Raw genomic sequence first — 9,868 nt, 5'->3', positions numbered from 1 at the left:
TGTAGCCGTGTAGCGAGCGCAGTAGAAGGGGGCGCGCGTGTGCCGGCATGCCCCGAGAGCGAGAGCCGGAGAGAGCAGTGTGCCTCCGTCATTGGCGAGAGCCAGCAGGCCCGCGGGCAGCGGACAAAGCATAAAGTCATGGATCATTGGGCAAGGGCGGCGAGTGATGCAGAGCATACATAGAGTGCCGTGCAGTGGCAGACATAAGCCGCGTAGAACGTAGGCGCGGAGCAGAAGTGGCCGGAGGATGTCAGAGAGTGTGGCCGGCGAGGGGTGCACCTCTGCGGGCATGCCTCCGACGTCTAGCCCCCGTTGGTCACGGGGGTTCAGCCAAGCACGCGCCGCCGGCCCCGCAGAGCTGGTTCTCGCCTGGAGTGCGAGCCTTGCCCCGTGCATGGACTTCCGAAGTGATGACGTCAGCGGGAGCAGCCGCTCGGCCGTATCCGGCCGCCTGTCACTGTTCCCCGGCCAGACTTGGCGGCAAGTCCCGGGGACGAACAAGCCCATGGAAGTAGGAGCTCAGCGGGAGCAGCCACTTGGCCTATGCGGCCACATGTCACTGTCCCCCGGTAGGACTTGGCGGCAGGTCCCGGGGAGGAACGAGCCCATGGAAGTAGGAGCTCCGACTTCCAAAGTGATGACGTCAGCGGGAGCAGCCGCTCGGCCGTATCCGGCGGCATGTCACTGTTCCCCGGCCAGACTTGGCGGCAAGTCCCGGGGACGAACAAGCCCATGGAAGTAGGGGCTCAGCGGGAGCAGCCAGTTGGCCTATCCGGCCACATGTCACTGTCCCCCGGCCAGACTTGGCGGCAAGTCCCGGGGAGGAACAAGCCCATGGAAGTAGGAGCTCCGACTTCCAAAGTGATGACGTCAGCGGGAGCAGCCGCTCGGCCGTATCCGGCGGCATGTCACTGTTCCCCGGCCAGACTTGGCGGCAAGTCCCGGGGACGAACAAGCCCATGGAAGTAGGGGCTCAGCGGGAGCAGCCAGTTGGCCTATCCGGCCACATGTCACTGTCCCCCGGCCAGACTTGGCGGCAAGTCCCGGGGAGGAACAAGCCCATGGAAGTAGGAGCTCCTACTTCCAAAGCGATGACGTCAGCGGGAGCAGCCGCTCGGCCGTATCCGGCGGCATGTCACTGTTCCCCGGCCAGACTTGGCGGCAAGTCCCGGGGGACGAACAAGCCCATGGAAGTAGGGGCTCAGCGGGAGCAGCCAGTTGGCCTATCCGGCCACATGTCACTGTCCCCCGGCCAGACTTGGCGGCAGGTCCCGGGGAGGAACAAGCCCATGGAAGTAGGAGCTCCTACTTCCAAAGCGATGACGTCAGCGGGAGCAGCCGCTCGGCCGTATCCGGCGGCATGTCACTGTTCCCCGGCCAGACTTGGCGGCAAGTCCCGGGGGACGAACAAGCCCATGGAAGTAGGGGCTCAGCGGGAGCAGCCAGTTGGCCTATCCGGCCACATGTCACTGTCCCCCGGCCAGACTTGGCGGCAGGTCCCGGGGAGGAACAAGCCCATGGAAGTAGGAGCTCCTACTTCCAAAGCGATGACGTCAGCGGGAGCAGCCGCTCGGCCGTATCCGGCGGCATGTCACTGTTCCCCGGCCAGACTTGGCGGCAAGTCCCGGGGGACGAACAAGCCCATGGAAGTAGGGGCTCAGCGGGAGCAGCCAGTTGGCCTATCCGGCCACATGTCACTGTCCCCCGGCCAGACTTGGCGGCAAGTCCCGGGGAGGAACAAGCCCATGGAAGTAGGAGCTCCTACTTCCAAAGCGATGACGTCAGCGGGAGAAGCCGCTCGGCCTATCCGGCCACATGTCACTGTCCCCCGTCCACACTTGGCTATAGGTCCCGGGGAGGAATAATGCCCATGGAAGTAGGAGCTCCTACTTCCTAAGGGGCAAGTCAGCGGGAGCAGCCACTTGGCCTATCCGGCCAAGTTTCACTGTTCCCCGGCCACACTTGGCTGTAGGTCCCGGAGAGGAATAATGCCCATGGAAGTAAGAGCTCCTACCTCCAAAGGGGCAAGTCAGCGGGAGAAGCCACTTGGCCTATCCGGCCACATGTCACTGTCCCCCGGCCAAGCTTGGCTGTAGGTCCCGGGGAGGAATAATGCCCATGGAAGTAGGAGCTCCTACTTCCAAAGGGGCAAGTCAGCGGAAGAAGCCACTAGTTCTATCCGGCCAAGAGTCACTGTTCCCCGGCCTTACTTGGCAGTAGGTCCCGGGGAGGAATAATGCCCATGGAAGTAGGAGCTCCTACTTCCAAAGGGGCAAGTCAGCGGGAGAAGCCACTTGGCCTACCCGGCCAAGAGTCACTGTTCCCCGGCCACTCTTGGCAGTAGGTCCCGGGGAGGAATAATGCCCATGGAAGTAGGAGCTCCTACTTCCAAAGGGGCAAGTCAGCGGGAGAAGCCACTAGTTCTATCCGGCCAAGAGTCACTGTTCCCCGGCTACACTTGGCAGTAGGTCCCGGGGAGGAATAATGCCCATGGAAGTAGGAGCTACTACCTCCAAAGGGTGAAGACACTTGGCTCTAAGTCCCCGAGAGGTATACTGCCCATGGGAGTAAGAGCTCCTACTTCCAAAGGGGCAAGTCAGCGGGAGAAGCCACTTGGCCTACCCGGCCAAGAGTCACTGTTCCCCGGCCACACTTGGCAGTAGGTCCCGGGGAGGAATAATGCCCATGGAAGTAAGAGCTCCTACTTCCATAGGGGCAAGTCAGCGGGAGCAGCCACTTGGCCTATCCGGCCAAGTGTCACTGTTCCCCGGCCACACTTGGCTGTAGGTCCCGGAGAGGAATAATGCCCATGGAAGTAAGAGCTCCTACCTCCAAAGGGTGAAGACACTTGGCTCTAAGTCCCCGAGAGGTATACTGCCCATGGAAGTGAGAGCTCCTACTTCCAAAGGGGCAAGTCAGCGGGAGAAGCCACTTGGCCTATCCGGCCAAGAGTCACTGTTCCCCGGCCACACTTGGCAGTAGGTCCCGGGGAGGAATAATGCCCATGGAAGTAAGAGCTCCTACTTCCATAGGGGCAAGTCAGCGGGAGAAGCCACTTGGCCTATCCGGCCAAGAGTCACTGTTCCCCGGCCACACTTGGCAGTAGGTCCCGGGGAGGAATAATGCCCATGGAAGTAGGAGCTCCAACTTCCAAAGGGGCAAGTCAGCGGGAGAAGCCACTTGGCCTATCCGGCCACATGTCACTGTCCCCCGGCCACTCTTGGCTGTAGGTCCCGGGGAGGAATAATGCCCATGGAAGTAGGAGCTCCTACTTCCAAAGGGGCAAGTCAGCGGGAGAAGCCACTTGGACTATCCGGCCAAGAGTCACTGTTCCCCGGCCACACTTGGCAGTATGTCCCGGGGAGGAATAATGCCCATGGAAGTGGGAGCTCCTACTTCCAAAGGGGCAAGTCGGCGGGAGAAGCCACTTGGCCTATCCGGCCAAGAGTCACTGTTCCCCGGCCACACTTGGCAGTAGGTCCCGGGGAGGAATAATGCCCATGGAAGTAGGAGCTCCTACTTCCAAAGGGGCAAGTCAGCGGGAGAAGCCACTTGGCCTATCCGGCCAAGAGTCACTGTTCCCCGGCCACTCTTGGCAGTAGGTCCCGGGGAGGAATAATGCCCATGGAAGTAGGAGCTCCTACTTCCAAAGGGGCAAGTCAGCGGGAGAAGCCACTAGTTCTATCCGGCCAAGAGTCACTGTTCCCCGGCTACACTTGGCAGTAGGTCCCGGGGAGGAATAATGCCCATGGAAGTAGGAGCTCCTACTTCCAAAGGGGCAAGTCAGCGGGAGAAGCCACTTGGCCTATCCGGCCAAGAGTCACTGTTCCCCGGCCACACTTGGCAGTAGGTCCCGGGGAGGAATAATGCCCATGGAATTAGGAGCTCCTACTTCCAAAGGGGCAAGTCAGCGGGAGAAGCCACTTGGCCTACCCGGCCAAGAGTCACTGTTCCCCGGCCACACTTGGCAGTAGGTCCCGGGGAGGAATAATGCCCATGGAAGTAGGAGCTCCTACCTCCAAAGGGGCAAGTCAGCGGGAGAAGCCACTTGGCCTATCCGGCCAAGAGTCACTGTTCCCCGGCCACACTTGGCAGTAGGTCCCGGGGAGGAATAATGCCCATGGAAGTAAGAGCTCCTACTTCCAAAGGGGCAAGTCAGCGGGAGAAGCCACTTGGCCTATCCGGCCACATGTCACTGTCCCCCGGCCAAGCTTGGCTGTAGGTCCCGGGGAGGAATAATGCCCATGGAAGTAGGAGCTCCTACTTCCAAAGGGGCAAGTCAGCGGGAGAAGCCACTAGTTCTATCCGGCCAAGAGTCACTGTTCCCCGGCAACACTTGGCAGTAGGTCCCGGGGAGGAATAATGCCCATGGAAGTAGGAGCTACCACCTCCAAAGGGTGAAGACACTTGGCTCTAAGTCCCCGAGAGGTATACTGCCCATGGGAGTAAGAGCTCCTACTTCCAAAGGGGCAAGTCAGCGGGAGAAGCCACTTGGCCTATCCGGCCAAGAGTCACTGTTCCCCGGCCACACTTGGCAGTAGGTCCCGGGGAGGAATAATGCCCATGGAAGTAGGAGCTCCTACTTCCAAAGGGGCAAGTCAGCGGGAGAAGCCACTTGGGCTATCCGGCCACATGTCACTGTCCCCCGGCCACACTTGGCAGTAGGTCCCGGGGAGGAATAATGCCCATGGAAGTAAGAGCTCCTACTTCCAAAGGGGCAAGTCAGCGGGAGAAGCCACTTGGCCTAACCGGCCACATGTCACTGTCCCCCGGCCACACTTGGCAGTAGGTCCCGGGGAGGAATAATGCCCATGGAAGTAAGAGCTCCTACTTCCAAAGGGGCAAGTCAGCGGGAGCAGCCACTTGGCCTATCCGGCCAAGAGTCACTGTTCCCCGGCCACACTTGGCAGTAGGTCCCGGGGAGGAATAATGCCCATGGAAGTAGGAGCTCCTACTTCCAAAGGGGCAAGTCAGCGGGAGCAGCCACTTGGCCTATCCGTCCAAGAGTCACTGTTCCCCGGCCACACTTGGCTGTAGGTCCCGGGGAGGAATAATGCCCATGGAAGTAGGAGCTCCTACTTCCAAAGGGGCAAGTCAGCGGGAGAAGCCACTAGTTCTATCCGGCCAAGAGTCACTGTCCCCCGGCCACACTTGGCAGTAGGTCCCGGGGAGGAATAATGCCCATGGAAGTAGGAGCTACCACCTCCAAAGGGTGAAGACACTTGGCTCTAAGTCCCCGAGAGGTATACTGCCCATGGGAGTAAGAGCTCCTACTTCCAAAGGGGCAAGTCAGCGGGAGAAGCCACTTGGCCTATCCGGCCAAGAGTCACTGTTCCCCGGCCACACTTGGCAGTAGGTCCCGGGGAGGAATAATGCCCATGGAAGTAGGAGCTCCTACTTCCAAAGGGGCAAGTCAGCGGGAGAAGCCACTTGGGCTATCCGGCCACATGTCACTGTCCCCCGGCCACACTTGGCAGTAGGTCCCGGGGAGGAATAATGCCCATGGAAGTAAGAGCTCCTACTTCCAAAGGGGCAAGTCAGCGGGAGAAGCCACTTGGCCTAACCGGCCACATGTCACTGTCCCCCGGCCACACTTGGCAGTAGGTCCCGGGGAGGAATAATGCCCATGGAAGTAAGAGCTCCTACTTCCAAAGGGGCAAGTCAGCGGGAGCAGCCACTTGGCCTATCCGGCCAAGAGTCACTGTTCCCCGGCCACACTTGGCAGTAGGTCCCGGGGAGGAATAATGCCCATGGAAGTAGGAGCTCCTACTTCCAAAGGGGCAAGTCAGCGGGAGCAGCCACTTGGCCTATCCGTCCAAGAGTCACTGTTCCCCGGCCACACTTGGCTGTAGGTCCCGGGGAGGAATAATGCCCATGGAAGTAAGAGCTCCTACTTCCAAAGGGGCAAGTCAGCGGGAGAAGCCACTTGGCCTATCCGGCCACATGTCACTGTCCCCCGGCCACACTTGGCAGTAGGTCCCGGGGAGGAATAATGCCCATGGAAGTAGGAGCTACTACCTCCAAAGAGTGAAGACACTTGGCTCTAAGTCCCCGAGAGGTATAGTGCCCATGGAAGTAAGAGCTCCTACTTCCAAAGGGGCAAGTCAGCGGGAGAAGCCACTTGGCCTATCCGGCCAAGAGTCACTGTTCCCCGGCCACACTTGGCAGTAGGTCCCGGAGAGGAATAATGCCCATGGAAGTAGGAGCTCCTACTTCCAAAGGGGCAAGTCAGCGGGAGAAGCCACTTGGCATATCCGGCCAAGAGTCACTGTTCCCCGGCCACACTTGGCAGTAGGTCCCGGGGAGGAATAATGCCCATGGAAGTAGGAGCTCCTACTTCCAAAGGGGCAAGTCAGCGGGAGAAGCCACTTGGCCTATCCGGCCACATGTCACTGTCCCCCGGCCACTCTTGGCAGTAGGTCCCGGGGAGGAATAATGCCCATGGAAGTAGGAGCTCCTACTTCCAAAGGGGCTAATCAGCGGGAGAAGCCACTTGGCCTACCCAGGCAAGAGTCACTGTTCCCCGGCCACACTTGGCAGTAGGTCCCGGGGAGGAATAATGCCCATGGAAGTAGGAGCTCCTACTTCCAAAGGGTCAAGTCAGCGGGAGAAGCCACTTGGCCTATCCGGCCAAGAGTCACTGTTCCCCGGCCACACTTGGCAGTAGGTCCCGGGGAGGAATAATGCCCATGGAAGTAGGAGCTCCTACTTCCAAAGGGGCAAGTCAGCGGGAGAAGCCACTTGGCATATCCGGCCAAGAGTCACTGTTCCCCGGCCACACTTGGCAGTAGGTCCCGGGGAGGAATAATGCCCATGGAAGTAGGAGCTCCTACTTCCAAAGGGGCAAGTCAGCGGGAGAAGCCACTTGGCCTATCCGGCCACATGTCACTGTCCCCCGGCCACTCTTGGCAGTAGGTCCCGGGGAGGAATAATGCCCATGGAAGTAGGAGCTCCTACTTCCAAAGGGGCAAGTCAGCGGGAGAAGCCACTTGGCCTACCCAGGCAAGAGTCACTGTTCCCCGGCCACACTTGGCAGTAGGTCCCGGGGAGGAATAATGCCCATGGAAGTAGGAGCTCCTACTTCCAAAGGGTCAAGTCAGCGGGAGAAGCCACTTGGCCTATCCGGCCAAGAGTCACTGTTCCCCGGCCACACTTGGCAGTAGGTCCCGGGGAGGAATAATGCCCATGGAAGTAGGAGCTCCTACTTCCAAAGGGGCAAGTCAGCGGGAGAAGCCACTTGGCCTATCCGAACAAGAGTCACTGTTCCCCGGCCACACTTGGCAGGAGGTCCCGGGGAGGAATAATGCCCATGGAAGTAGGAGCTACTACCTCCAAAGGGTGAAGACACTTGGCTCTAAGTCCCCGAGAGGTATAGTGCCCATGGAAGTAGGAGCTCCTACTTCCAAAGGGGCAAGTCAGCGGGAGAAGCAACTTGGCCTATCCGGCCAAGAGTCACTGTTCCCCGGCCACACTTGGCAGGAGGTCCCGGGGAGGAATAATGCCCATGGAAGTAGGAGCTCCTACTTCCAAAGGGTCAAGTCAGCGGGAGAAGCCACTTGGCCTATCCGGCCAAGAGTCACTGTTCCCCGGCCACACTTGGCAGTAGGTCCCGGGGAGGAATAATGCCCATGGAAGTAGGAGCTCCTACTTCCAAAGGGGAAAGTAAGCGGGAGAAGCCACTTGGCCTATCCGGCCAAGAGTCACTGTTCCCCGGCCACACTTGGCAGTAGGTCCCGGGGAGGAATAATGCCCATGGAAGTAGGAGCTCCTACTTCCAAAGGGGCAAGTCAGCGGGAGAAGCCACTTGGCCTATCCGGCCAAGAGTCACTGTTCCCCGGCCACACTTGGCAGGAGGTCCCGGGGAGGAATAATGCCCATGGAAGTAGGAGCTCCTACTTCCAAAGGGGCAAGTCAGCGGGAGAAGCCACTTGGGCTATCCGGCCACATGTCACTGTCCCCCGGCAACACTTGGCAGTAGGTCCCGGGGAGGAATAATGCCCATGGAAGTAAGAGCTCCTACTTCCAAAGGGGCAAGTCAGCGGGAGAAGCCACTTGGCCTATCCGGCCACATGTCACTGTTCCCCGGCCACACTTGGCAGTAGGTCCCGGGGAGGAATAATGACCATGGAAGTAAGAGCTCCTACTTCCAAAGGGGCAAGTCAGCGGGAGAAGCCACTTGGCCTATCCGGCCAAGAGTCACTGTTCCCCGGCCACACTTGGCAGTAGGTCCCGGGGAGGAATAATGCCCATGGAAGTAAGAGCTCCTACTTCCATAGGGGCAAGTCAGCGGGAGAAGCCACTTGGCCTATCCGGCCAAGAGTCACTGTTCCCCGGCTACACTTGGCAGTAGGTCCCGGGGAGGAATAATGACCATGGAAGTAAGAGCTCCTACTTCCAAAGGGGCAAGTCAGCGGGAGAAGCCACTTGGCCTATCCGGCCAAGAGTCACTGTTCCCCGGCCACACTTGGCAGTAGGTCCCGGGGAGGAATAATGCCCATGGAAGTAAGAGCTCCTACTTCCAAAGGGGCAAGTCAGCGGGAGAAGCCACTTGGCCTATCCGGCCAAGAGTCACTGTTCCCCGGCCACACTTGGCAGTAGGTCCCGGGGAGGAATAATGCCCATGGAAGTAGGAGCTCCTACTTCCAAAGGGGCAAGTCAGCGGGAGAAGCCACTTGGCCTATCCGGCAAAGAGTCACTGTTCCCCGGCTACACTTGGCAGTAGGTCCCGGGGAGGAATAATGCCCATGGAAGTAGGAGCTCCTACTTCCAAAGGGGCAAGTCAGCGGGAGAAGCCACTTGGCCTATCCGAACAAGAGTCACTGTTCCCCGGCCACACTTGGCAGGAGGTCCCGGGGAGGAATAATGCCCATGGAAGTAGGAGCTACTACCTCCAAAGGGTGAAGACACTTGGCTCTAAGTCCCCGAGAGGTATAGTGCCCATGGAAGTAGGAGCTCCTACTTCCAAAGGGGCAAGTCAGCGGGAGAAGCAACTTGGCCTATCCGGCCAAGAGTCACTGTTCCCCGGCCACACTTGGCAGGAGGTCCCGGGGAGGAATAATGCCCATGGAAGTAGGAGCTCCTACTTCCAAAGGGTCAAGTCAGCGGGAGAAGCCACTTGGCCTATCCGGCCAAGAGTCACTGTTCCCCGGCCACACTTGGCAGTAGGTCCCGGGGAGGAATAATGCCCATGGAAGTAGGAGCTCCTACTTCCAAAGGGGAAAGTAAGCGGGAGAAGCCACTTGGCCTATCCGGCCAAGAGTCACTGTTCCCCGGCCACACTTGGCAGTAGGTCCCGGGGAGGAATAATGCCCATGGAAGTAGGAGCTCCTACTTCCAAAGGGGCAAGTCAGCGGGAGAAGCCACTTGGCCTATCCGGCCAAGAGTCACTGTTCCCCGGCTACACTTGGCAGTAGGTCCCGGGGAGGAATAATGACCATGGAAGTAAGAGCTCCTACTTCCAAAGGGGCAAGTCAGCGGGAGAAGCCACTTGGCCTATCCGGCCAAGAGTCACTGTTCCCCGGCCACACTTGGCAGTAGGTCCCGGGGAGGAATAATGCCCATGGAAGTAAGAGCTCCTACTTCCAAAGGGGCAAGTCAGCGGGAGAAGCCACTTGGCCTATCCGGCCAAGAGTCACTGTTCCCCGGCCACACTTGGCAGTAGGTCCCGGGGAGGAATAATGCCCATGGAAGTAGGAGCTCCTACTTCCAAAGGGGCAAGTCAGCGGGAGAAGCCACTTGGCCTATCCGGCAAAGAGTCACTGTTCCCCGGCTACACTTGGCAGTAGGTCCCGGGGAGGAATAATGACCATGGAAGTAAGAGCTCCTACTTCCAAAGGGGCAAGTCAGCGGGAGAAGCCACTTGGCCTAT

This window comes from Engystomops pustulosus, unplaced genomic scaffold (genome assembly GCF_040894005.1).
Source record: "Engystomops pustulosus unplaced genomic scaffold, aEngPut4.maternal MAT_SCAFFOLD_144, whole genome shotgun sequence".
Classification (NCBI taxonomy): Eukaryota; Metazoa; Chordata; class Amphibia; order Anura; family Leptodactylidae; genus Engystomops; species Engystomops pustulosus.
The sequence above is the reverse complement of the archived record's forward strand: the minus strand, read 5'-3'. Positions refer to the sequence as shown.